The sequence below is a fragment of the Podarcis tiliguerta genome (genome assembly GCF_965153285.1).
Source record: "Podarcis tiliguerta genome assembly, chromosome: 1".
Taxonomy (NCBI): domain Eukaryota; kingdom Metazoa; phylum Chordata; class Lepidosauria; order Squamata; family Lacertidae; genus Podarcis; species Podarcis tiliguerta.
The window spans coordinates 53,711,340-53,737,240 of record NC_139534.1 but is presented as its reverse complement, the minus strand read 5'-3'; the positions used below and the strand labels follow the sequence as shown (position 1 = coordinate 53,737,240).

General features: G+C 45.6%; 2 protein-coding genes across 3 annotated transcripts in view; both read left to right on the top strand.

Annotated features, from left to right (window-relative positions):
* MAX (MYC associated factor X) overlaps positions 1-25,901 on the top strand; it is a 703,696-nt gene that overhangs the window by 439,789 nt on the left and 238,006 nt on the right. The gene's annotated exons all lie outside the window — the stretch shown is intronic.
* The window catches only part of CARNS1 (carnosine synthase 1), a 31,968-nt gene continuing 25,725 nt past the window's right edge, over positions 19,659-25,901 (top strand). The window contains exon 1 of one of the 2 annotated variants that reach the window (XM_083426912.1): positions 19,659-19,999. The gene's annotated coding sequence lies outside the window, so the exon portion shown is untranslated. The remainder of the gene's footprint in view (positions 20,000-25,901) is intronic. The other variant, XM_083426913.1, reaches the window with a different exon arrangement.

The following is a 25,901-nucleotide window of genomic DNA, read 5'->3' as shown; positions in this document are numbered from 1 at the left end:
CTTTGTATATCAGACCTGCTGGAAACGTGGTTCATAGACTCGTGGCCTGATCTGTGTTTTGTTGGCTCCTTCTTTTCTCCCCACTCCTGCTGTGGGCATAACTGCTTTGTCATTTAAGGCTTCTGTATTCCCTTAATCAAGCTCTGTGTTGTTAAACCTTTTATACTGTATTTGCTGAGGCAGAAGCAAGGGGTGGGGGCGGAATTGCAAGTTACACAACCAGTTTGGTTTTGTTTAACTCTATTGAAAAGCCTGAAATCGGATCAGAAGAATCAGATTGTGGCTTATAGACAAAGCTACTTTCTTTGGGCTTTTTCATTTGCTTCCTGGCATGATTGTTCGCAATCTTTATAGAAAGAAAACAAAAGAAACCAGAAAAATGAATGAGAAATAATCTCCAGGATAGGCCTGTGACTGTTCTATGTGTAGAATTTACAATAATTTCAGATGGCTGGCATATAAATGAGTGGAGAAATGTTAATGTACACCTGTTGTGCCAGTTGTCTCCAGGTAAGGACTGGCTAATGACCTTGCCTAGCACCATGTGACCAGGCTGAGTCTTGCCTCACAATGTAATAGCATAGTCTGCCTTCAGACACCATTCTCTGCATTCTCCCGGGGGGCAGGGGGCATGGATAAGCTCATGGTCTCTTTCAGCTCTTTGGTTCCATGGTTATTACTTGCATTCTGCTTAAACATGTTACCGTCGTCATAATAGTTTTGGAAACATTTGCTCTGGCTGCTGGTCCATTTCCCTTTGAAGCCCACAACAGCTTGTGATGTGCGTACCTGCGGGAAGACCTTTTTCCACATATCCCTGCCCATGCATTAAGGTAATTGGAGGCAAGGTAGCCGTGTGTGTTCTGTACAGAGGTAAGCCATCTTTTTGAAGGGCTGTGTTATGCACTGAAGTTCTCACCCTGGGCCAGCAGGGGGATACTGTAGATAGTTATGCAAATGAAGGATCGAAAGTGACGTTCAGTGATTGGATAGTTTGTATGCAAATGAAGGATTGAAAGTGACGTTCAGTGATTGGATAGTTTTAGAAAGTTGCAACAGTTACATTGTTCTGGAGCTCTATATAAGCAGGCTGACTGAGCTCTTCAGTTCAGTTCTATTCTGGCCTCTGAATAAACAAGAGCTGTTGAAGAATTGCTGTGTCGTCTGATATGTTCGCCCACAACTTAACAGGCTGTCTGATCCAAGCCTGGTTTAATAATGTGTAAGAAGGGAAAGCCGCCCTCCACAGTTAGACCGCTGTCTGAGCAGGCACACAGCTCACCTAGCCAGAGCCTTCCCCACTATGGTGAGATGTACTTTATTTCTATTTAAAAGGTAAAGGTAAAGGACCCCTGACAGTTAAGTCCAGTCACGAACTACTCTGGGGTTGTGGTGCTCATCTCGCTTTACTGGCCAAGGGAGCCAACGTTTGTCCGCAGACAGTGTTTCCGGGTCATGGGGCCAGCATGACTAAGCCGCTTCTGGCGAAACCAGAGCAGCGCACGGAAACGCCATTTACCTTCCTGCCGGAGCAGTACCTGTTTATCTACTTGCACTTTGACGTGCTTTCAAACTGCTAGGTTGACAGGAGCAGGGACCAAGCAATGGGAGCTCACCTGTCACGGGGATTCGAACTGCCGACCTTCCGATCGGCAAGCCCTAGGCTCAGTGGTTTAGACCACAGCGCCACCCATGTACCGTATTTCTATTTAAATGATAGCAATTATGCATCTATGATTTCAGCACGCTTCATATGTGGATTTAATGCACATGTGTTCTCTCTTTTTGACTCTCATTTTGGCGACGTGATTCCTCCTTTCCTGAATGAAGCATAAGTGCCCCCCCCCCCGGATTGGAGGCCTTTCTGCAAATGCACCCACTCTCTGAAATTAGGCGGGAAGGGTATTTGCACTCGTTTGGGAAGGCTCTCCCCAGAGAGTTCTTGTAAGGATTACTGAGGCAATGTTTTCAGGCTTGTTGAACATGCTTAAACCTCTATGTAAATGCTAAGTATTCGCTTGTTGTTGTTGTTGTCTGAAGATTTGGCCTGTTGTCTCCCAATGGGATTGTGCCAGTGGTCATGTGGACAGGGGCAGCCCAGTTCTGTTTCATTGGGTATGCTGTGCAGGGAAGACAGTGGGGCCATCCCCTGCAAGGGTTTCCTAATCCATTTACTTGTTTACAAAGTGAGAGTGGGGAGAGAGCACACAAAAGAAAGAAAGGAACACAGGCCGCCAGAGCAGGGCCTGGTGCGTGAAGAAACAAATGACAAGTGTTCCTCTAAACAAAGGATAAAGGCAATTCCCAGCCAATGGGGCCCACAGAGCTGCCTTTGTCTGCAGGGCCTCAGGTGCCCCCGCATGCCGGGTGCCTGCATGCCAAGAAGGAGAGGCAATGAGAGGGGGAGGTGGTGGTCCGGGAGGAGCCTGGCCTGCCAAAGCCCCTGGGGATATTTAGGGAAAGAGCTCCACTCGGGAAGGCAGAAGCAGGGAGGACGGGTGTCTGATCAGGAAGAATGGTTGGTTTGGAACGTATGGGGCCTGGAATGTATGGGGCATTAACGCTATTACCTATGAAAGGGAATGGATTAGCTGCATATTTAACATATCGCAAGAGACAACTATTTCCACAACATGCTTCTACTTATATTGTTGTTGTTGCTCACCTACATAAAGTGATTCCTCCCCCCCCCTCAGAATTGTATAGATATTGAAAAAAAGGTAAGACTGTGTGCAGGCTCGCAATCTAATAGACACACTGAAAAAGCAATGGGGTGGGAACAGGAAATCAAGCTCTGGAACAGAATCATTTCAGGCAGGAAGCGGGAATGCTGCTCATTTTCTGGCTGATGGATGGGGCCAGAGTGATCTTCCCCTGCTATGATGTATTTTTGTGGGTGGCGGCAGGAGTAGCCTCCCGGTGATCCATGGTCCCTTGACTGGTGGCATCGGCCAGAGTGTGTGCCTTATCTTTCTGCTTTGTAAGCCCAGGGCAACTGGCAAGAAGCAAACTGTGACTAGTTAAATATATAGTATTGTTGTGAGTTTGTGGGTGTTAAATTCCTGGGATCAGTAAATGTTAGAATTTAATTAAAGATTGTGTGTTAAAACAGTATCAGACCCTCAAGTGTTAGAATGTACTCAATTCCCATGTATATTAAGATGTGTTTGGACACTTTTCATCCTCTGGAATTAATATTTTAATATGAATTAAAAAACTAGTTAAGCCAGGTAACTTCTTAAACTGTGTATTTGACATGTCTAAATCTGAAGGACTCAACATGTGTTAAGAAGTTAATAAAGTCAGGCTAATTTCCTTGGAGGTGATAGCAGGCGGGGTAGGGATGAACCATTCAGACAACACACAGGCTCAAAGTGTGAAAAAGCAATTGAATGGGGACCCACTCTGTAGATAAAAGGCAGGAGTTTAAAACAGAGAGTTAGATGTAATGTAGACAGAAGCTTAGAGACATGAGATATGTGACAAGGAGAAAGCAGAAGGCAGACAAATGTCTGGGGGCTGTTTGCATCCAGGACTGTGGCTATGGAAGAAGCTAGATGAGTTTTGAGGCTGGGACTCCATTCTGTCAGTTGTGAGGGAATTTCTGACAGGCACATGGGATTGACTTTATCCTCACTCTTCTAGATCAGTCACGTAGGTTTGTCACTGTGCACTGAGGTAACCCCATCCCTCGATGGGGGATTATTATTATTTATCAGAAACGCATAGATCAGCCCAAGGGAATCTTGTTACCAAATCTCCTTGTATCTCTACCCCTCCAGTGCATCTGCCCAATTTGTTCCCTTGCAATCAACAATGGCAGACTGGTGGCTGTGGTGAATATGAATTAAACCAGGAGGAAAACATTGGGACCTTTTTTGTGCTGACTGATCCAACAGCCCTGCTTCCTGTTCTCAGAGAGGCAGTGTGGTTTGAGAGTCAGTGTGGTGTAGTAGTTAAGAGCAGTAGACTCGTAATCTGGTGATCCAGGTTCGCGTCCCCACTCCTCCACATGCAGCTGCTGGGTGACCTTGGGCCAGTCACACTTCTCTGAAGTCTCTCAGCCTCACTCACCTCACAGAGTGTTTGTTATGGGGGAGGAAGGGAAAGGAGAATGTTAGCTGCTTTGAGACTCCTTAGGGTAGTGATAAAGCGGGATATAAAATCCAAACTCTTCTTCTTCTCACATTGGCAACCCCAAACACCTATAGGAAGCCCAAAGCAGGACCTGAATGAAAAAGCACTCTCCCCACTTGCTATTCCCAGCAAGTGGTATTCAGAGGCATCCTTCCTCTGCCAGTAGAGGTAGAACACAGCCATCCTGGCTAGTAGTCAGCCGATAACCTTGTCCTCCATTAATTTGTCTAATACTCTTTTAAAGACATCCAAGTTGGTGGCTGTCCATACCTCTTGTGGAAGTGAGTTCCATAGTTCAAGTATGTACTGTATGAAGAAGTACTTCCTTTCATCTGTCCTGAACCTTCCAACCTTAAGTTTCACTGGATGCCCATGAGTTCAGGCATCATGAGAGGAGAACAACTTTCCTGGTTCCACTTTCTCCGCACCGTGTATAAATTTATACGCTTCAGTCATGCCTCCTCTTGCTCACATTTTCTCTAAACTAAAAAGCCCCAAATGTTGTAACCCTTCTTTCAAAGGGGAGTTGCTCTACCCTCTTTGTTCATTTTGGTTCCCTGTTTCCGAACTTTACCCAGCTTCAAGTCCCCCTCCTTTTTTTCTCCCCATCTGCTTTTATTCAGCATCTTGCTTCATGAAGAGTTTTAGAGAACTCACAATTCTGTGATATTTAGTTGGTTCTATTAAAGAATTACAGTACTTGTGACTGTTGAGGGAGTTTTTCTTTTTTGTTGCTGTTAATAGTTTCTTTTTTTAATTTTCAAAACAGAAACAAGCACTACAATACAAACTAAATCATAATAAATCAAGGCTATGAGTCCTGTGTGTACAGGGGAGCAGAAGTGGGGAATGGCTAGTTGTCCAAACCAGCTGACTGTTAGACATCCAAGCAAACAGAACTGTATAAGGAGTCCAAATATTAGAGAATGTTTTATCTTTCTTATGTTTATGGAAAGTCACCTTATTTGTTGCCGCCTGAGTCATGTCCTCTGTCCACTGCACAATTGCAGTATGGGGGAAAGACTTCTGCTTCCAGTAAAAAGGTAAAGGTACCCCTGCCCGTACGGGCCAGTCGTGTCCGACTCTAGGGTTGTGCGCTCATCTCACTTAAGAGGCCGGGGGCCAGCGCTGTCCGCAGACACTTCCGGGTCACGTGGCCAGCGTGACAAAGCTGCTCTGGCGAGCCAGCACCAGCGCAACACACGGAAACGCCGTTTACCTTCCCGCTATAAAGCGGTACCTATTTATCTACTTGCACTTAGGGTGCTTTCGAACTGCTAGGTGGGCAGGAGCTGGGACCAAAAGACGGGAGCTCACCCCGCCACGGGGATTTGAACCGCCGACCATACGATCGGCAAGTCCTAGGCACTGAGGTTTTACCCACAGCGCCACCCGCGTCCCCTCTGCTTCCAGTACTGAAGCATTAAGACATTTAGCCATCATAAGTGTTCTTAGAAGCCAGTCAAATTGTCTGAACATTAGCATCTGTAAATCTCAAGGAGGTATCTAAAACCACATTTATGCAGCTGATGACCTCTGACCAAAAGGCTGTGACACTAGTGCAGGACCAAATCATGTGACACTGTGTGTGGCACACAACAAAGTCAGCACTAACATGGCTGTCTTGAATTTTTTATTGTACAGACTGTGGTGGGTCAGAAAATGTATAATTGGATTGGATCGACCACGTAGTTTTTGCCATGGGTTTCTGATGCGGCAGTACTTAGGTCTTACTGGAGTGGTCAAGCTCTTAACTAGCAAGGAAGCAAGGAATCCCAGTGGGTACATGGGGAATACAGTTTTTGGCGCAACCTCTACTTCCCAGTGACAAAGTTTCCTCTCCTGGTCCAGTACAGAAATGCCTATGGGAGCTCATTACATTTGCAGGCAAGCAGTGGGGATGAGGCTGCTGGTGGTTGCTGCTGCTTGCTTTGACACTGTTTCTATGGCTGCAGCATCTCTAGGGTTGCCATGTTTTTCTGGCAGAGCTCTTGGTGCCTTTACTAGCAGATTATTGTATTTATGATTTTAGTATGTTGTTGTTTTAAAGTTTCAAACTGCCCTGGAATTTGATAATGAAGGGTGGTTCATCAAGGCTTTAAGTAACAGCTGTGGGACAGACAGAAGTTTGACAGTCTTTCCTGGCATGGTGCATATGCTACGGCTGTTGAATTTTTGTCTTAAAGGCACAGGAGCCCTGCCACAGAAAAGCATGGCAACTTGAAACATGAAGCTCTTGCAGCCCAATCCTCAGCATGTAAAGTATGCTCACTGTGTGACTTCTTTCCAAGAGAAGAAATTACTTTGCTTGCAGAAGCCTATTTGGTTGTTGCTCCCCTTGAGTAAATTACTCGATACTATTTCACCCTGCTTGCAGTCCCTTTCAGGAAACATGAACAAAAGTGTCATTACCCCATGGACCGCTGTGATGACTCATTAGCATGATGTTTGTGCACAGCTTAGAAGACAGTGCTGTGTTAATCATTCTTAATAATCATTGCTTTTCCCCAAATAGGGAGAAGAGATGGTATGATGGTGCTGCAATCTTGATGCAGTTGTGTTGTTGCTGTTGTTTAGAAATGCTTTCTCTCCATTCTGGCAGTGAGTTAGAAAGAAAAAGAACAAAATGAGGTGCTTTAGAATCCTGGCTCCTGAATGGCTCCATTCAGTTTTACAGAAAACTGATAGCAATAAAGGATTTGTAAAGGAAAAGTCAGTTCACAGTTTTCATGGCACAACTCCACCCCCAATTCCCAGAGAAAAACAGTGTTAGGTAGGACAATGACACTCACCAGGTCTCCAGATAGTCTAATCTCCTTGAAATTGGAAATGCCTAGCCAATCAGGATGCAGCTATTTGCTGAGGTTTGCATAAAGAGGTCTTCTTCTTTTTTGGCCATCTCTCATAGTCGAGTAAGATTGTCTTCCATGAACACGGTCTTAACAATGAGTCTGTAAGTGACTGTGGAGGCCAGTTCTGGATCCACATGTCCTTCCACAGTGGGGACATAGGTTTCCAGGCATGGTGAGGGTTTGCCAAACCTCTTAGCACATTTCTCCCATTTCCTGAGTTCGAGCATCTTCAAAGTCCATGACACCTTTGGTAAAGGCTGTTCTCTAGTTGGAGCACTCACAGGCCAGTGTTTCCCAATTGTTGGTGTTAAGCCTATATTTTTTAAAATTTGCCTTGAGAGAGTCTTTTCTTTAAACCTCTTTTGTTGACCACCAGCATCATACTTTCCATTTTTAAGTTTGGAATAGAGTAGTTGCTTTGGAAGACGATAATCAGGCATCCGATCAACATGACCAGTCCAGTGAAGTTGATGTTAAAGAATCATTGCTTCAACACTGGTGATCTTTGCTTCTCCAGTACACTGGCATTAGTTTGTCTGTCTTCCCAAGTGATATGTAGAATTTTTCGGAGACACCGTTGATGTGATCTTTCAAGGAGTTGGAGATGGTGTTTATAAGTGGTTCATGTTTCACAAGCGTACAGTAAGGCTGGTAATACAATAGCTATGTAAATATGCATTTAGTTTCCCTGTGAATGCCCTGGTCCTCAAAAACTCTGCACTTCAATTGGGAGAAAGCTGCACTCGCAGAGCTCAGGCGATGCTGGATGTCAGCCCTTGTGGAAAGGTAACTGCTGAGGTAGGAGAAGTGATCAGCACTTTCCAACGTTACATCATTGATTTGGATTTGTGGCATTGCAGAGGTGCAGCACTTTGTTGAACAATAGGCCAAGCTATTTGTAAGCTTCTGCAAAGATATTTAGGATGGTTTGGAGGTCATCCTCTGAGTGTGCACATGCTACATTGACATCAGCAGACTGAAGCTTTATGACAGAAGTTATGGTAACCTTACTCTTTGCTTTCAGCCTTCTCAGATTAAAGAGCTTTCCATCTGTTCTGCTCTGATGGGGAGTTTCTCTTCGACAATGTGTAAGATCATGGCAATGAAAATAATAAATAGAGTTGGATAACACAACACCTGATCCCACTGTGAATGGTTCACTTTGAGAACCATCATTATCTGTGATTGTTGCTGTCATATTATCATGGAGGAACCAAACGATGTTCACAAATTTATCTGAGCAGCTGATTATCAGAAGGACAGTCCACAGGGCATTATGATTTAGTGTCAAAGGCCTTAGTCAGATCAATAAACGCCAAATACAGGGGTTAGTTTTGCTCTCTGCATTTTTCCTGAAGCTGTGGAGCAGTGAAAATCATGTCTGCTGTCCCCCTAGAAAGTCAAAAACCATTTTGAAATTCAGGAAGTGTAGCCTCGGATATAGTTAGGAGATGGTTTGCTGAGATCCTTTCAAGAATTTTGCTGGCCGCAGCTACTAAATAGATGCCTCAATAGTTTCTGCAATGCGTTCTATCTCCTTTTTTTAAAGAGATTGATAATTTTGGCATCCCTAAAGTCTGCTGGCATCTCTCTCTCCCATCTTTTTTCGATGAGCTTGTGAAGTTGTTGTGTAAGTTCAGTTCTGCCCACTTTGAAGACTTCATCAGGTATCTCATCAGGTCTCCTGGCTTTGTTTTTCAGTTGGTTAATAGCTGAACACAGCTCTCCCAGATCTGGAGATACTGCAAGCTCATCTCTAATTTGTTTTTGCGGAATTTGTGAGAGGAACTCAGCAGCTACGGGGGAGTTGAGGTTTAGGAGATGCTGGTAATATTCTTTCCAGCTTCTTTATCTTTTAGAAGTGTGGCACCGTCTGTTGAGCGTAGGGAACATGTGCCATGATTTATTGACCCATAGATAGTTTTTGTGGCTTTAAAGAAACTCTGTGAATCATGAGTGTTGGCTAAGTGCTGGATCTCTTGAGCATTTTTTAAATAAATAATAATAATAAATCCACCCGATGTTCTGTAGTTCTCTGATTCTTCTTTGAACCTCAGCCTTAGCATTGGCATAGTGTTTTTTCTTAGTGCCGCAGTTTCTATCTCTTTGCCAGATCTGAAAGGCCTTCCTTTTCTTGCCAATAACACATTCAATCTCACTATCATTCTTATCAAATCAGTCCTGGTGTTTCATGGTTTGGTATCCAATAGTTTGTTCACAGGCTGTAAAAATGGATGTTTTCGGCTTGGTCCAGTGTTCCTCAATGTTATCAGGGAACTCTGAAAGCAGATGGTCCTTAAGAGTTGTTTGGAAGCAATCCCGCTTAATAGGATCTTGAAGGGCTTGAGTGTTCATTTTGTGCCTTGATTTCCTTCCTTGAAGCTTGTTTTGAGGTATAATCATGATAACCATTGTGGACTGTATTAATCAGTGATCTGTCCGGCACTGGTAAGGAGCACATCACGGCAATCTTCAGTTTGCACAATTACATAGTCTAAGACAGGCTTCCTCAACCTCGGCCCTCCCGATGTTTGTGGCCTAGAATTCCCTATCTAGCAGGACCAGTGATCAGGGATGCTGGAAATTGTAGTCTCAAAACATCTGGAGGGCCGAGGTTGAGGAAGCCTGGTCTAAGAAGTGCCAGTGGTTCAACAGAGGGTGCCTCCATTATGTTTTAAATTTATCTTTTTGTTGAAAGAGTGTATTGGTAATAACAAGGTTGTGCACTGCACATAGAGTCAAAAGTTAGATTCCGTTCTGGTTCCTGTTGCCAATTCCTTCTTTCCCAATAGTCCCAGGCCGCAGATCCAAATCTTGTCCAACTCTTGCATTGAAATCACCCAGGAGAATAATTTTGTCCTCCTTAGGTATCTGTGATAGGATGGCATCCAGCTGAGAATAAAATTATTCTTTAATGTCTTCCTTGGCATCCAGTGTTGGTGCATAAGCGCTTAGAATAGTAGCCTGTTGGTTTTTGGTGAGTTTGATTAAAAGGGTTAAAAGCCGCTCACTAAGTAGGGACTTCTGACAAGAGCTTCACAAGATGGTTTTTGATAGCAAAACCTACTCCATGTATTTGACGTTCTTGTTCAGGTAGACCTTTCCAGAAGAATGTGTAGCCTCCTTTTTCTTCCTTCAGTTGTCCCTCTCCTCTTCGGGTTTCTTGAAGTGCTGCAATATTAATGTTAAAACATTGCAACTCTCTTGCAATGATGGCAGTTCTGCATTAGGGATGCTCATTATCTGTGTTATCCAACAAAGTCTGTATATTCCATGTTCCGAAGTTCAATTGTCTTTTACAACCACTGGGTGGTGACCCCACTGGGTGCGGTAATCCAGTCTGGGAAAAAGGGAGGCAGACTATGTTTTGGGCACCTTTCTAGGCCCTCCCCCTTTTCGGGGTAAGTAGAGTGGATTCTAAATAGGACTGCTCAGTCATGGATACAGCTGCCGAGCTACTCAACTGACTCATTCCTTGAGTGAGAACGATTGAATCTGTATCCACCGCCCATGACTACAGGCTTCCAGATTTCACAGTGATGCCCCCTTTCAGTGCTTTTTTTCTAAAAAAAATGTTTAGGGGTAGTCTCATTTTTACTCAAGAAAATCACAATTTTATACTTCAAATCGGGAACAATAAATACAGTAAATGGACAAAAGTACAAAGATTCACAAAATGCATACCCCTGCCTCCCCCCCCCAAAAAAGCACTGCCCCCGTTACCATTTGCCAAGGGACTTTTTTGGGTTTGGGTTGGGTTTTTGGAAGACGCCTGTGCATGAATTTGTTTTATGTGTGTAGATCATGACAAAGCGCTACCTTTCAGAAATCCCCCTCCCGTCAATTCTGCTTTGAAATCCCAGTAATATCTGGGAAAATCTGGACATATGGCAGCCCTAGCTCATTCCTTAACACTTAGTTTTAATATAGTACCTAGTTGTTAAGTTACTTTTTACTCCTGTTTCATTAGGAAACCATTGAATAGAACTTGATTCTACTCTTCAGTTAATCTAACCAGGGCATAAGCGTGGGGTTCCAGTGTGGTGTAGTGGTTGAAGTATTATGACTAGCGCTGGGGAGATCCAGGTTCAAATCTTAACTCAGCCATTAAGCTCACTGAGGCGACCTTGGCCCAGTCACCATCTGTCAGCCTAACCTCTCTCAAAAGGGGATGCAAGAACCATGAAAGCTGACCTGAGCTCATTGGAGGAATGACAGAGTCTCAGTTCGCACAGAAAGCTTAAAGTTGCATGAACATTCCTCACCACTGTATCTTCATGCTGAAGAAAATCTGAATCTGTTGAATTTCTGCCTGTCAGGCAGCTGTTGAAGGCACAGGAGCCCTGCGGAATGGGCAGAGGTGGCAACCCTCTGACATCCCAGTCACATCCTTCCTAAACGTGCTCTCTACGTCTGTAGGCAATGGTAAAAGGAAGCTGTTTCTGTGTGCAGTTCAGGGCCTGCTGAATTTGGGCCAGTTTCCTTAAAGCTACAATAACCAACATGGTGCCCTTGAGATGTTGCAGACTACAGTTCCAGTAATTAATGGCCATTAGCTATACTAGCTGGGGCTGATAAGAGTTGTAGTCTATTACAGTGGTACCTCGGGTTAAGTACTTAATTCGTTCTGGAGGTCTGTTCTTAACCTGAAACTGTTCTTAACCTGAAGCACCACTTTAACTAATGGGGTCTCCTGCTGTGCTGCCATGCCGCCGGAGCACGATTTCTGTTCTCATCCTGAAGCAAAGTTCTTAACCCGAGGTACTATTTCTGGGTTAGCGGAGCCTGCAACCTGAAGCATATGTAACCCGAAGCGTATGTAACCCGAGGTACCAATGTATATTTCAAATACACCACATTGGTTAACCTTCCCTTAAGGATGGATTCTTGGTCTTTGATTTCTCTGTTTTGGCAAATGATTTATTTGTTTAGATTTGATCAGGAGCAGCAAGATATGCCTGAGCCTTTTGACACGAAGGATCTTAACTCATAAAGTGTTTCCTGATCCTCGCCTTACATTTACAAGAACTGAACAGAGGGCATGTTCAAGGTTGTTGCACATGGAGACAGAAAAAGAGTCTAATCTCCTGAGCCGGATCCTGAAACGGAATTCCACCGCTTACAGAGCCAGACTCCACCACACCCCCTTATGCCAGGAATAGAGCAAAGGGAGACTGATGCATAGCCCCTCTGATATCATCCATCTGAAAGTGGAACCCTGTGCCCTTCATCTCTTAACCCCATTGACACCCCCCTCAACCACTGGGTCTTGTTTGGTCCTCAGAAGTATCACTTGCAGCACTAATGATTCTGGAACACCCAGATTTGTAACGGGAAGGCGTTGTGCTTTTCCTCTTTTCTGCATCCAAGGCCGCCACCCGATATCCAGCCTAGTTTTAAATTCCTGGTTTCCCAGCACACCAGGGAGTCCTGGAGGACGCATCTTGCCAACATTCTGATCTGTGTGGATGCTGGCAATTTCCTATACTGCACCTGTCAATCTGCACCCCTCTGGCAATCATTCAGTACAGGAAGAAAATGTGCCCAAAATTGTCCTAATAACTTGCTACTTAGGCACAAGAGGCATGTAGTTGCAGCTGAGGCAGGCAGACAGTTTTATGGCAGATCTGGGCATGCTTCCTTTCTGCATAGTGCTGGCCTCCATTCTCCCAGAGCAGGGGTCAGCAAACTTTTTCAGCAGGGGGCCGGTCCACTGTCCCTCAGACCTTGTGGGGGGCGGGCTATATTTTTTTTGGGGGGAGAACAAACTCCTATGCCCCACAAATAACCCAGAGGTGCATTTTAAATAAAAGGACACATTCTACTCATGTAAAAACACCAGGCAGGCCCCACAAATAACCCAGAGATGCATTCTAAATAAAAGGACACCTTCTACTCATGTAAAAACATGCTGATTTAGAAGGCGATTGGGCCGGATCCGGCCCCTGGGCCTTAGTTTGCCTACCCATGTCCCAGAGTGTTTTCTCTCTACTCTTCCACGATGTGATGCAAATGATTAGAGCTGTTTGGGAAAGGGGTTGTGCAAACAGAGGCGGCGTACACCACTGTACATTCAAAGCACACCCACCCCACCCAAGAGAATATTGGGAACTAGTTTACCTTTCACAGAGCTATAATTCTCAGCACCCTTAACAAACTACAGTTTCCAGAATTCGGGGGGGGGGGGGTCTGCTTTAAATGCATGGTAATTGCGGACATTGGGCTTTCCAATAGCAGTGGCACACTTTGTGACTCCAAAATACAGCAGCCCCTGCCTCTTGCCTTCCATTCTAAGTCATTGCTGCAGTGCCTTCTCAGCTCGGCGCCCAGTGTGGACAAGCCAGCCACGCTCTCTTAAATCTGCCTCTGTTGATCCTAAAATACAGGAAGTTTTGGTTACGACCCTATACAGCTAAATGCAGAGGCTAGGGAGAGGCAGGTGCGCATGAAGTCTGAGGTTTGAAGGCATTCACCTTCAAACCACAGCTGATTGGGTAAGCTACTATTTCTTATCATTTATCTGCTAATTTTGTCTGCCTCTAATGAGTGTTAGAGTGGCCTTCCTGTGTGTGATTCCATTTTGCTCTCATAAACAAGTCTCTGTGGTAGGCTGGCATGCCAACTCCTAGGGGTGGAGGGGTATTCGGCCGCCTCAATGTTGAGGGGGCCAAGTGCGACAGGGTTCAATGGCTGGCTCCTCCCAAGCATGAGAGAGGAAGCCGCACTGTGCAGGACTCCCTGCTCGGCCTCCTCCCGACCATGTCTCCCCCCCCCTTCCAAATCATAGGTGCAAGATGGTGCCTGTAGGTGAGAGTGAGATGGATGATTAGCCAAAGATGACCCAGTGAGCTTCATGGCTGAACAAGAATTGGAACTCAGGTCTCTCCCCATAATGGCTTCTTTAAAGCGGGCTTGCTTTTTCAACTGAGTGATCACTGGTACTACAGTGAAATCATGTCCCGCTGTGCATTCTTCTCTGCTTCCTGAGCAATGGTATTTTCTCTCCAACAGTATAAAGTCTCAGGACTTGACCATTTCTCAACGCAAAGATGGAATTTGGGTTGTCTTTCCTTCCTGGGGCCAAAAGTATGAAGTGAAATCATCCATTCGTTTTCTGTTTTCTAAGGGATTCAGAATCTTTTCCTACCCAGTCTGAAAAAAGCAGTACAACTCCTCTTCATTCTGGCCAGACTTCCTTTATTATGGGTGCAAATCTGGCATTGGACAGGCAAGCTCCTTTCCCAGGCCACGTGGCAGAAAGTCCCTGGTACAGCTTAGCAATTCCCGCTGGCTTCCCAAATCTACCTGTGTCTGACCCCCTCCGTGTGGCTTACATAAGTAGGCCGTTGCTGAAGCTGAAGTCTTTAGTAGCATGGTTTTGCATGCATGCGTTTGCCTTCATTTGGATTATTTCCTGCCTTGAGAAAACACTGGCCCCTAAAATTTCCATTTCCTCACAAGGAGTCTCTTGTGATCTCTGTATTATTGGATGTTCAGACTCTTTTTGTTGTGCAGGGTCCCCAAAGCAAGTGCAGATGAATGTGGACTGGAGACGATCCAACTTTGTGCAAAGGCAGAATGCAGCTTGTAAATCCCTAAGCCTTATTCCCATGGCCAAAATCTCTAGGGTGTTATATTAAGGGTCATTTTTGAACAGTAATCCTTTGAACTCTGAGAACTGCCCATACTGGCCCATCTACTCAGTATCCCACCTCTAGTCCTCCTGGCCAATAATGGACATTACAGTAGAAGTGCTCAACAGCACGAGGTAACTGCGATACCATCCTGATAATGGTGTGATGAATACTGTAAATTAATCTGGCTGGCAACTTTTGGGAACAAAAGAGGGCTGATTTGCTGAACCTGGGCTTGTCTTGTGTCCCTTTGCCATGTATACACTCCTGACATTAGTGGTTTGCTCTTGCAGCTATAATTCCCATTCAGCAAGGATTTTGTAGAAATGTGGAGATGGAAAGAATCCCCAGGTGCCATCTGGACAACCCCCTGCAAGTACCCAACATGGGGCTTGAACCCAGGGCTCTGAGATTAAGAGTCTCTTGCTCTACCGAATGAGCTATTCACTATTGTCCTGGAATAATTGTTGGGTATATAAAAGTGGGCTACTGGTGTACAGGCCTTGGGAGAGGCTGCTGATCCTGCAAGCCATATCTGAGTCCTAGAATGGCATATACCTGTTTCTGCAGGATATTTTTTTCAAATGAAGCATACCGCTGGTTGCCAGGTTTGGGGGACGAAACCTAGAGGAAGGCTTCCTCCCTCATGCCCTGCCTGAGAGTGTCTAAAACGCACCTGGTTGGTTGATATTGGTGACAGAGGCCACAATCCAAAGTGTTACTCTGATGAGGTCACCATGCCTATGACAGGGCTGCTGACAACTGGGGAGGGAGCAGTAGGACCTTGTGCAGTACTTCAGGGTTTCCCCCCACCCATCTGGCTCAGCCAATCACAGAGTTTTTTTGGATTTTGGCTAGCCTTCTGAAATAGACTTAGACCTTGATCCAGTGAAGCAGTTAAGTTATTATGAGGTCTACTTGTGTAAGAAGACAAGTTTGACCTTCAGCTAAGCATTTCTTGGATTTTTTTTTCTGGCAAAGGTGGAGTACAGCAATTTTAGATGCTCTACGTAGGTTTTTTTTGGGTATGTGTGGCATAATCCAGTGAAGGGATTTAGCTATGATTAAGCCTTGTATTCCACAGTATTTTACAAAATCCAAGTAAGGGAATAATGCTGGAAAGCTAGTAAGATACTTAGGAGGTAGAAGCTATCCATCTGTTTGGATCTAACCATTGCAACTGTAGACTAAAAATCATTTTCAAATATTGGAACACAGGAAGCTCCCTTATCCTGAGTCAGATCATTGGTCCATCTGGTTCAGCACTGTCTGCCATGACTGGCAGTCGCTTTCCAGGGTTCCAGGTGGAAGTCTCCCCCAGCCATACCTGGAGGCATGGAATTTGGGGCCTTCTTCATGCAAGACAGCTGCTCTACCACTGAGTTATGGCTTTCCCCCAATGGTTTCATGGGCTTTTGTTGTTTCAGAAGATAAAAATACTTCAGAACAATTTGCAAAAGTATATGCGGTAGGTATCCAATCATAAACTAAAGTGTGGATCTGAGGTCATATAATCATTTAGATCAGTGGTGCCCAATTAGACCACCTGTTTTTCAAAAGCCAAGCCATGGACCCCCTACTTTTGAAAAATTTTATGCCTCTAGGGTAGCTTTTGTTAAGTGAATGGTGCCTCAGACCCCCTGGGTGGGTTATGCGGACCCCCAGTTGGGAACCACTGACTTCAGATAAACAGGAGCAGAGCAGTGCCCTCATTAACCTGTACTTAATATGGGCATCTGCTTATACTAAACAAAAGCAGCCCCAAATTCTCATATATGGCCATGGTTAAAGCTATTGCTTATACTCTCTACCACTTGTTTTGTGCAGTTATATTTGATGCCAAACACATTAAAAAGAGGATACAGGCTGTTCCTGAAGAATTATGGGAATTGCAGACTTATCTGGATGCTGAGAGCTGTTTGAATATCCCAAGCACGTTTAGAGAATTGCATTTCATTGAGTTATTTATGAATGTAGCGGATGTTGTAACAGTTAAAAGTGTTTAGGTTATAGCACAGAAATGTTGCCATTCTTTCTGAAGAAATCTAACCCATTATGCCTGCATATGAGAGATTACAATATTGACCATTGCCACATGCAGCCTAATCCTATGGCTGTCTACTCAGAAATAAGGCTTACTGAATCCAGTGGGTTTTACTCCCAAGTAGGGATTGTATACCTAATTCACACTTTCTTAAATAGTATGGAGACTGAAAGGGAGCCATCCTTGCATTTCTCTGAATTTTGCAATGCCCTTCCACAACCAAGTAATGTCTACAGAATAAAGTGCCCATATACAGGCATATATTAGTGAAAATAGACTGACAAAATACATTGCATTAGGGGAAATGACTTTGCGAAAATGTGTATTGTCCAACAGTACTGTGCAACAGTGCATGCACAAATGTGTATATTAGGACACATTTGCAACAAAAAGCTGGTGCATTTTCATGAGGACCTTTTATAAAAATCACAGACTGAGGTTGAGATGTTGAGAACTGAAATTCATTTAAAAATGAGAAACTGAAACAGACAGATTTGCTCACACGCACGGGTATGGTATAATTGCAGATTTGGCATTATATTGCATATGAAACTGTGTGTCAAGAAATAATGGAAAACAGAAAGGAAGGAAGGAGGGAAGGAAGAAGGAAAGAAAGAAAAGGAAGTAGTCTGTCATAATGTCATTACCAGTACACAGTCCTGATGATGTGAGGGATGTTCCTAGACTCTGGACAGACAGAAACTGGGAGTAAGCAATGGGGCGAAATACTCCTTTACGATCCTCTTCTCTAACATCTAATCCTTGGCTACAATTCACATGAAGATGGGCAGATAATTTGAACACATCATCATCAACACCATCATTTTATTATTTATACCCTGCCCATCTGGCTGGATTGCCCCAGCCACATGTGATAGATAGGTCGATTCCATAGTCGGTAGCCTTTGGAGGTGGTTGGAAGATGAGTGACAAAGAATGTGAGCACAATGCCACAATTTATGCTTCCCCTCTAGGAGGCGAGAAGTAGGACTGAGATGGTGAGGCTTTCCTTGCTGAACACCCATGGGGAGTTTGGTATGTGACCTGCAGGACATTGCGATATGGAGCCTCTTGTCCCAGCCAACTCCAAGGAAGATACACTTCCTCCAAATGCTGAAGGTACACCTCTTTAGCCTAGCGTTTGGCACATGAGAAATATGCTTTCAGGGCTCACTCTTTTCCTGTGACTATAATTTGTTTTAACTGTTACCATTACTATCTATTAAATTTGCATACCAGCCTTCATTTGAAGATCCCAGGACAGTTCACACCACAAAAATACAAAATACACAATAAAACAAAAATGAAAACAAACTAATAACCCCACTCAATAAATAAATGCCACCTTATCCCCAAACCCTTAAAATATGTATACTTCCATTGCTGCTCACCGTGCATACTCCTGCAGAAGATGAGCAGAAATAAAATTTTGCCAGCATTCTGAATACTCCACAGGAATGGGAATTTGAAGCACCATGCAGGTACTAGAAAGATGGAGCAGCCTAGACTGGTCTTAGCAAAAATAATACCTGCTTTTTTTCTCTCTAACGCAGGTTTCTCCAAACTAGTTTTGAATTTTAAATCGTTGTAATATGTAACTGGGACCTGCAACTGAAGGATGGGTAATAAATTCAGTCATCACCATCGTATGGGCATATGTTTTGAAATGTCCACCTTTTCATTTTCAGGGATTCTTAACAAAAACAGCAGACTACCGGTATTTATCTAATAGAGTGCAGTGTAGTGCATTCCAGTGCAATAGCCTGGCTGTAGTGCAGCGTCTCAAGTCTCACTGTCCCAGTGTGACCCCACCTCAGCTTGTCTGTGCCCTTCCTGTGCTCCACACACATTTGCTGCAGCACACTCAGGCCCTATCGCAGCCCATGCTCCAGGGACACGCTGTGTAGCCATGGAATCCATGATGCTATTTATGAAGCATCTTTCCAGCTTCCAGGCAGCATTCCTAGATGTTCAAACTACACTCACAACAAAGTTGCAAACAACAACCCCGTATTCAGTTGGATGTACTTGGGGAAGTACGGTGTATCAGCTACACTGTATGTAGCTTATATACATACATAGAAATTGTCACTCCGCTTTACTAATGTATGCGAAGATGGCAGTAGTGCAACCAAGTTCAGTTTTTCCTTGCTGCATTTAGGTGATAACTGGATCTGCTCACATGCCCAAATGTTTAAAACCCTTAAGTTATTATCAGTTCACTAATATATGGGTAATCCACATTTATCTAAGACAAAGTGATTTATTGCGGCAGACACTCCTGTGAAGTAGAACCCGCCACATCGGGTTCAAGATGTGCTAGCTGTATACACCTGGGACCAGGCGGTGAAAGATAAAACTGTGAAGCCAAAAAGGTCATGAAATGCAAGAGGAACTTCCTGTAACATTTCTGTGCAAACCTGGAACTCCCAGCCTGGAATTTGGTTTTTAGCCACCCACCAGGGGTTGGGGAACAGGCGACCTTGGGTGTTTTTGTTCCTCCTTTTCTTATGCATGTCACTGTGGTGGTTTCTAATCTCCTGGGTCAACCATGAGTAAGTTGCTAAGCCGCTCCCTCCATCCATTGTTGTGCGGCTAACACCCTCCTTGGAGGAAGGGAGCACAAAGGTTATAAAGGAATAAATAATAAAAACGTGTGCCTCACATAGTTCTGGGAGCAGCGCCCCCCACACCCCAACCTTTAGGAAAGCCACTTCGGTTGCCCATCTGTAAAATGGGCATAATAAGGTTTGCTTAACCCAGCGAGAGTGAACGGGCTCCTCACCAAGAAAGCACTTGGCGTTCGTTAGAGGAGGGCTACAAAATGGTTAGCAACAGCCCCGCGTGTATCTGCCGCACGTCATGGGAGCGGATGGCTCTTTCAACAAGAAATTCCTCGGCTCCGGACCCCCCCCCTCCCCTCCCCCGGGTGGAACCCCTCCCACCTCCGCTTTGCATAGCACTCCTCCGCCACCTCTGCGAGGCGCTGCCAGCCCCCTCGCGCCCATTACGCTCCCGCGCACACCCACCCCGGCGCTCACTCGCTCCCAGCCCTCGAGAGCGCCTATCTGCTTCGGTCAATGGCTGTGGGTGTCTCCGGCGCTGGCGAGTGCCTGCCCGCCTTGCCCCGATGCTCGATAAGCTGCCTCGCCTTACTGGGCATGCCCGCTCCGTTTCTATATAAAACCCGCCGGAGTTAATCCCTGGACATTCCCCGGCTCCTTCCACCCCGCCCCTCGCCATCGGATTGCGCTGGATCGCGCCGCTCGCCCGGCCTCAGCATCGCCCGCAGATCCGCACGAGAGCTGCGCTTGCCGCTGCGCTGCAACAAGGTAACCGGGGGGGGGGCGGCGGGGGTGCACGTTGGGTTTCTCTCCCAGCCCCGGGTGGGTCTCGGGCGCCTTTCCCGCCCGGAGTGAGGCCCGGATCGGGGGGTTGGGGGAGGGGGCGGCGCTGGCGCCCGGGGGTCGCGCGAGCGCAGCCTGTTGCTGGAGAGGACAGGGAAGAAAGGGGGTCGGCCGGGACCACGTGTGTGTGTGTGTGTGCGCGTGTGTGTGCGCGCGGCTCGCTTGAAGAACTGCGGTGCGCCTGGTGAGCAGGACGGACGGAGCGGTAGTCATGCTATTTACTTCTCATGTAAGTCTCCCCTCGGTTACAATGGGCCACCTGGAATTGGTGCAACCTGTTTTTATTATGCCTGCTGCTGCGAGAAGCGCGCGGATCGCCCTGCAGGTCGCGGAGGGAGACGGGAGGCGGGTTGCGGGAAGCACAAAGCTGAGGGACGTGCAGTAAGGCTGCTGCTCTTCTGCCTGGCGGTGGGGGGCAGGGAAAGGGGCTTCTCGAGCGCCTGGCGGGGTCCCTGCTTGACCCGAAGTCCCGCCCACACGGGCCGTCTCCGCCAATCGCCCTGCTCCTGGGCGTCTCCCCCCCTTTCCTTTTCTTTTTTAGAATTGGCTGGGGAATAAAAGCATCAAGTTCCTATGGACAAAAAAGGTTGGGCAAGGCTAGGACCCCCAGCTGATGCAACTGGGCACTGGCTTCAAGGGAGCCTGCGGGCATCTTGATGCTTACACTGGTGTAGGAATATCGGCACGCGAAATCGTCGCCTGAATTTTTTTCTCTTTTTGCTCGATTAAAACGGTCTGGAGTAACTCCCCCCCACACCGCCCCACGCCTGTTCTCACCTCCCCTTGCAGACTGGACGCACTATTTCTCCTGCACATAAGCAGGAGCTGAAATGGGGGGGGGGGAGGTATCCATTCAAAGCCCTCCCTCTTCCTCCTTGGTGTGTGCTAACAAAAGGAAGGTGGTGCCGGGAAGTGCCAAGGGCTTATGCTGAGAACATAGATGGCAGGCAACTTTCTGCATTCCCCATGGGAGTCTTGGAAAGCTTCTTTTGGCATTAAGTGAGATACACACAGAGAGAGATAATTTAACACAAATACACACATATTATACACACAGAGAGAAATTTGAAACAACCCTGGAATTCTTCCCCCTTACCAGTAATAGGAAGCCAGATGTGCAGACTTTGTGCCATGTACAAGGGCCCCACAGTCGTCCTCCACCATGTGGCTAAGTGGACTTAGGGTAGGGGACCAGAAGCCCTGCATATGAGCCATTTGATCCATGCCACAGCCCAAGCTCCATGAAAGATGTGCCCTTGCTGTAATTCTTCCTCAGTGAATTTGACAATGTACAGGTATTTCTGTTTACCGTTTTCCCCATGCCTGTGGCCTAATTTTCCCCAACCAGATCAAATAGTTATGAGACATCTTCACCCTTCCAGCTGGTGAGTTGAAGATCTGCCAAGCGGGCTCTTATCTGTGAGACTCCAGGCTTGTGGCAGTGGGTGCTGGGGGCAGCGTGGCACAAGAAATTAAGGCAGCAGTGAGCTTGGAGAGAAGGCTGGGAAAGCGCAGTGGGTGGAGAGAGCTGCTGCTTTGCATGCCAAAGTCCCAGGTTAAATCCCTGGCTTCTCCAGGTAGATCAGGGAGAAACCCTGAAAGATGCAGAGTTGCTGTGGGTCAGTGTAGACAGTTCTGAGCTAGACAAACCCAAAGTCTGACTTGGTAAAAGGCAGCACCTTATGTCCCTAGATGCAGCCCCTGCATAAAAGTCCTAAAGAACAGGAGCGCTCCATGGGTGTCTCTCCTCAGTGAAGCTGTTGGGTCTGCAGGTAATGATTGATTAATTATATTACCTTGCAGTTGCCAACTGTGGGGAAGCCATTCCACTGTTTATATGTAAACCATTGGCTGTAAAGTATCCCATGTGGAATAAACTTAACACAATAGGGATCTCTGTCTTTCTTCTTTGGTGATCACTCCTAGCCGAGTAAGATTGTCTTCCATGAACGTGGTCTCTGATGGACTTGTTAACAGCATTCAGGAAGTGATAGAAGTTTGTTTATTTAGGGGCTTTATATCCTTCTCTTCACCACACGGTCTCAGGGCAAGTTGCTGATCGCTACACAGAGCCTGGCATGCTCTGGTCCGTGGGGTCACGAAGAGTCGGACATGACTATAAACAACTAAAAAACAACGAGTAAAAAACCCCCCCCCCTAAAAAATCACACTATACAAGTTCCTTTATTAGATGAACACAATGCCACTACTGTGATTTGAGGGCTTCAACATCTGTGAACCCTAAAATTGGGGTCCCCTCCAGACCTTTTATATGGTTTTGTAAGGCAAACTCTGTGTTTTGTAGGGCCCCCCAAACTGAGAAATTGATACATCAATCCGGAGTTTGTGGTTAACACGCAGAAATCCAACACTGTCCACTTCACACTCAAATTTCAGGGTTCATAGTTAAATGAATTTTGCTTTGAGGGTCCCCAGCATTGGTGCCCATTTCATCTCAAGTTCTCTCACCATGGAGACCCTTCTGATATTATCTTGGGTTACCACACCCAAAGGAATATGTAATCTCAGGTGAGAAAATATATTAAACTTTGGGTGGTGGCACTTTTGCATCCTGGAAAGGTAATATTGGGATGACACTCCCAAAAAGGGTTTTAGTCAGTTGACCCCCGTCAAATATTTTCAAGGAATGGTAAAGTATATTTAAAGCACTAACTTCATTAGAACAACTAATGAACAACTAATTTCCTGTTACTGTGAAACAATGACAATAACATAAAAAACCAGTTATAACATATTGCTATAAATTTTAAGAACGGTAGCAAAGGGTCCTATAATAGTGAATTATTCACATTCCCTTTGGTGGTAATCCTGGTACCTCAGTCAGCCTGCAGCTATACCTTAAACAAAAGTAAAACAGAAATAAAGTAGAAGTAACTATAAAAGAAAATGCTGTCAAAAGTCAGTTTCTAAAGGAAGCTGTGCTAAGTAGGCAGCAGACCAGTTCTTCAAGCATCAACTCTGATTCTTAAGGCAAGCAAGATGGAGTCATGGACCGTCCTAGGTAGCAACTGTTGCTAATATTTGGAGATGCTTGCAGTTCTAGCTAGTGGCCAACGGGAGGAGCTTGGCTATGCTGCAAGGCTTGTCCAACATGGTACTGTACTGCTTCCAGGGGTTTTATTTGGGGGGGGGGGGTTAGGCATGGTCCTTTCAGTGGGTCCCCCTCAATGCACCTCCTCTCTATTATTGCTGGCACCCATTAGTTTGCGTCTCCCTCTGGGTCCTAGTGCACACCATCACATGGAGAGGGAAGACAAAGCATGTTCTCACTGCTTGCCTGGAGAGGGCAAGTGAACAGGCAGCAGCACAGCAGAGGAGCTGGGCTGTAAAGCTCCAGGGATTGGCAAGGGGCTCCCACACCTGACCGTGGCCCTGGGTTTGGCCCCAGGAACTTCTGCATGATCAAAGGCAACATACCCTTCACTCTTGCTAAGAAACGACACCCTAATGAAATTTTAAAAAAGAATAAGGTGCCCTCTGCATAGTGGCATTCTTGACTTCATGAAATAGTTGATGGCAATCAGATAATAGACACTCAATCCAACGCCATTCCAAGTCCTAGATGCAGGCTTGAAGAGCAAATGATTTTGCAAGTGGAGCTGAAATAAAGAATGGTCTTTCAAAAAATTGAAATCCAAAGTTATTTTTCTTCGGACAAGTACTCGGACTCATCACATGATAGCTGCAGCCAACACTTTACACAAAGTTGTTGAATGATCGCAGATCATTCCCTGCTTTCACTTTAGATAGGAGCCAAACAATTGAGAAAGCTGCTGATAAGCCAGTGGTTGGGAGCAGCGACTTACCCCTTGTCTGTGGCAAGTAAGAGGCACCTCCAGGTAGTGTAGCTTTTTGGAAGTCATAAAAAAAAATGGTCTCCTTTTTCATTCAGACAATTTCCAGAGGGGAAGTTGGGTTAGTCTGTTGGAGCAAAATCAACAAAGAACACTGTGGTGCCTTAAAGACTAATCAATCTATTGTGGCATATGCTTTCATGAACTAGAGATGAGCAGATACATAGTAGTTAAGAGTGTCAGTTTAGGATTGGGGAGAGACCCAGGTTCAAATCCGTCTCAGTGGACAGCTTTGGGGCAGTCACAGTTTCTTAGGCTAAAATATGTGTGTGGGGGGGAACCAAGTACTCCATCTTGAGCTTAAAGAAGGAAAGATGGAATAGAAATGTCATAAATAAACCTCCTAAACATGGCACGGTGCGGGGGGAGATGCAAATATATACGCACTATACCTTTAAAGCACTTTTGAAGCACATTCCTTTCCTCAAAGGATTCTGGGAACTGTAGTTTGTTACGGGTTGCTGGGAATTGTACCTCTGTGAGGAGTGAACCTCCTTACCCAGAATTATTTGAGGGAAGTAAGGTATTCTAAATGTGCTTACAGATACAGTGTGTACACAACCCTAGTGGTAAGGAGTGGGAAAGCAGGTGACAGAGAGAGAGGGAAAAAAAGGAGTGACCCTACCCATTATGCCTACTGCCATTATGTGACCCTTGTCAGATCACACTGAGGGAATGCAGCCCTGGAAAGGAGACAAAAAGGGTTGCCCACCCCTGATGGAACAGGCTCAAGCTGCATAAGCATAGGAAGCTGCTTTGTGGAGTCAGGTGTTAACCTCGGTTTGTTTATCCAGTTTTTACTTGGGATTCATTTGATTTGAAGTGAACCTTTGTTTCCAGCCGCACTGCAGATGTGACATACATGCCACCAACCACCAAGTTGCATCAGCACATTACTCAACGCCAGTTTCCCAAACAACAATTTATGAATTAGGTTTTCATAACAATGAAACGGCAAGCTAAAACTTCTGATATGAATGTTTTCCATTTTAAGGAGAGATGCAAACACATCCCCAGATGTTTGGGGAAACCATTCAGCCTCCTGGTGGTCATTTAAACTTTACTTAGCTCGATAAAGTAGGCTTAGGGCAGTTCGGGACTAAAAGCACACTTTGCCTTTGGTAAAGTGAGTCAATATGTGTGGTTTGTCACCCAAACTCAGAGATGCCAACGGACAAGGAAAGCTGGCCTCATCTGCTCTTCGCAGCAGGTTGAGCAACAGGGGGAAATAAATTTTTAAGACCTGGAGATCTCATCATGATCACCTGCTAATGTCAAAAGCTTTGTGGGGCCAGTAAAAAGACTGTCAGCCTTGCTGCCAAGATCATTTGCAACCCATCCAGTTTAATATGCCTGGCAGGAAAATAGTAGATGACAGTCGATGATTTATCACACTCTATGTCTCATACAGGGAGAGTGCATAAATCCTAAATACCATTTCTGCATAAATCCTAAATACCATTTCCTGCCGTGAGCAGGTGCTTGCTCACCTAGGCTGCTGTATTGGGCATGGCTACTCACTATGGTGGAGGGCAGCACACTACTTGCTACATCAACCCAGTAAGGTAGTCCCCTAGTAACAGGTGACATTCCTTCCTCACTCCCCTCCCTCTCTGCTTGCCACCACCTGTTTAATGTCACCTAGGGCAAGGGGATTCTCACTGCCTCTAGGTGCTCTATTCAGGAGTAAAGGAACAATCAGCTGAATTCCAGCTCTCCTGCTTGGCCACCTCAGCCCATCTCCTCTTCAGATATTCCAGGTACTTTAAGAACTAATAGCCTAACCGAGAAGGTTTAATCAATGTGGGGGGCAGGGGACAGCCAGCTCTTGAGTGGCACCAGGATGTTGGTCTAACTCTACACCAGGCAAAGCTAACAGAACAATGGTTTGTTATTGGTGGCAAGAGGGGAAACAGATCACATGGACCATGCATTTATGGTCTTTTATGCCA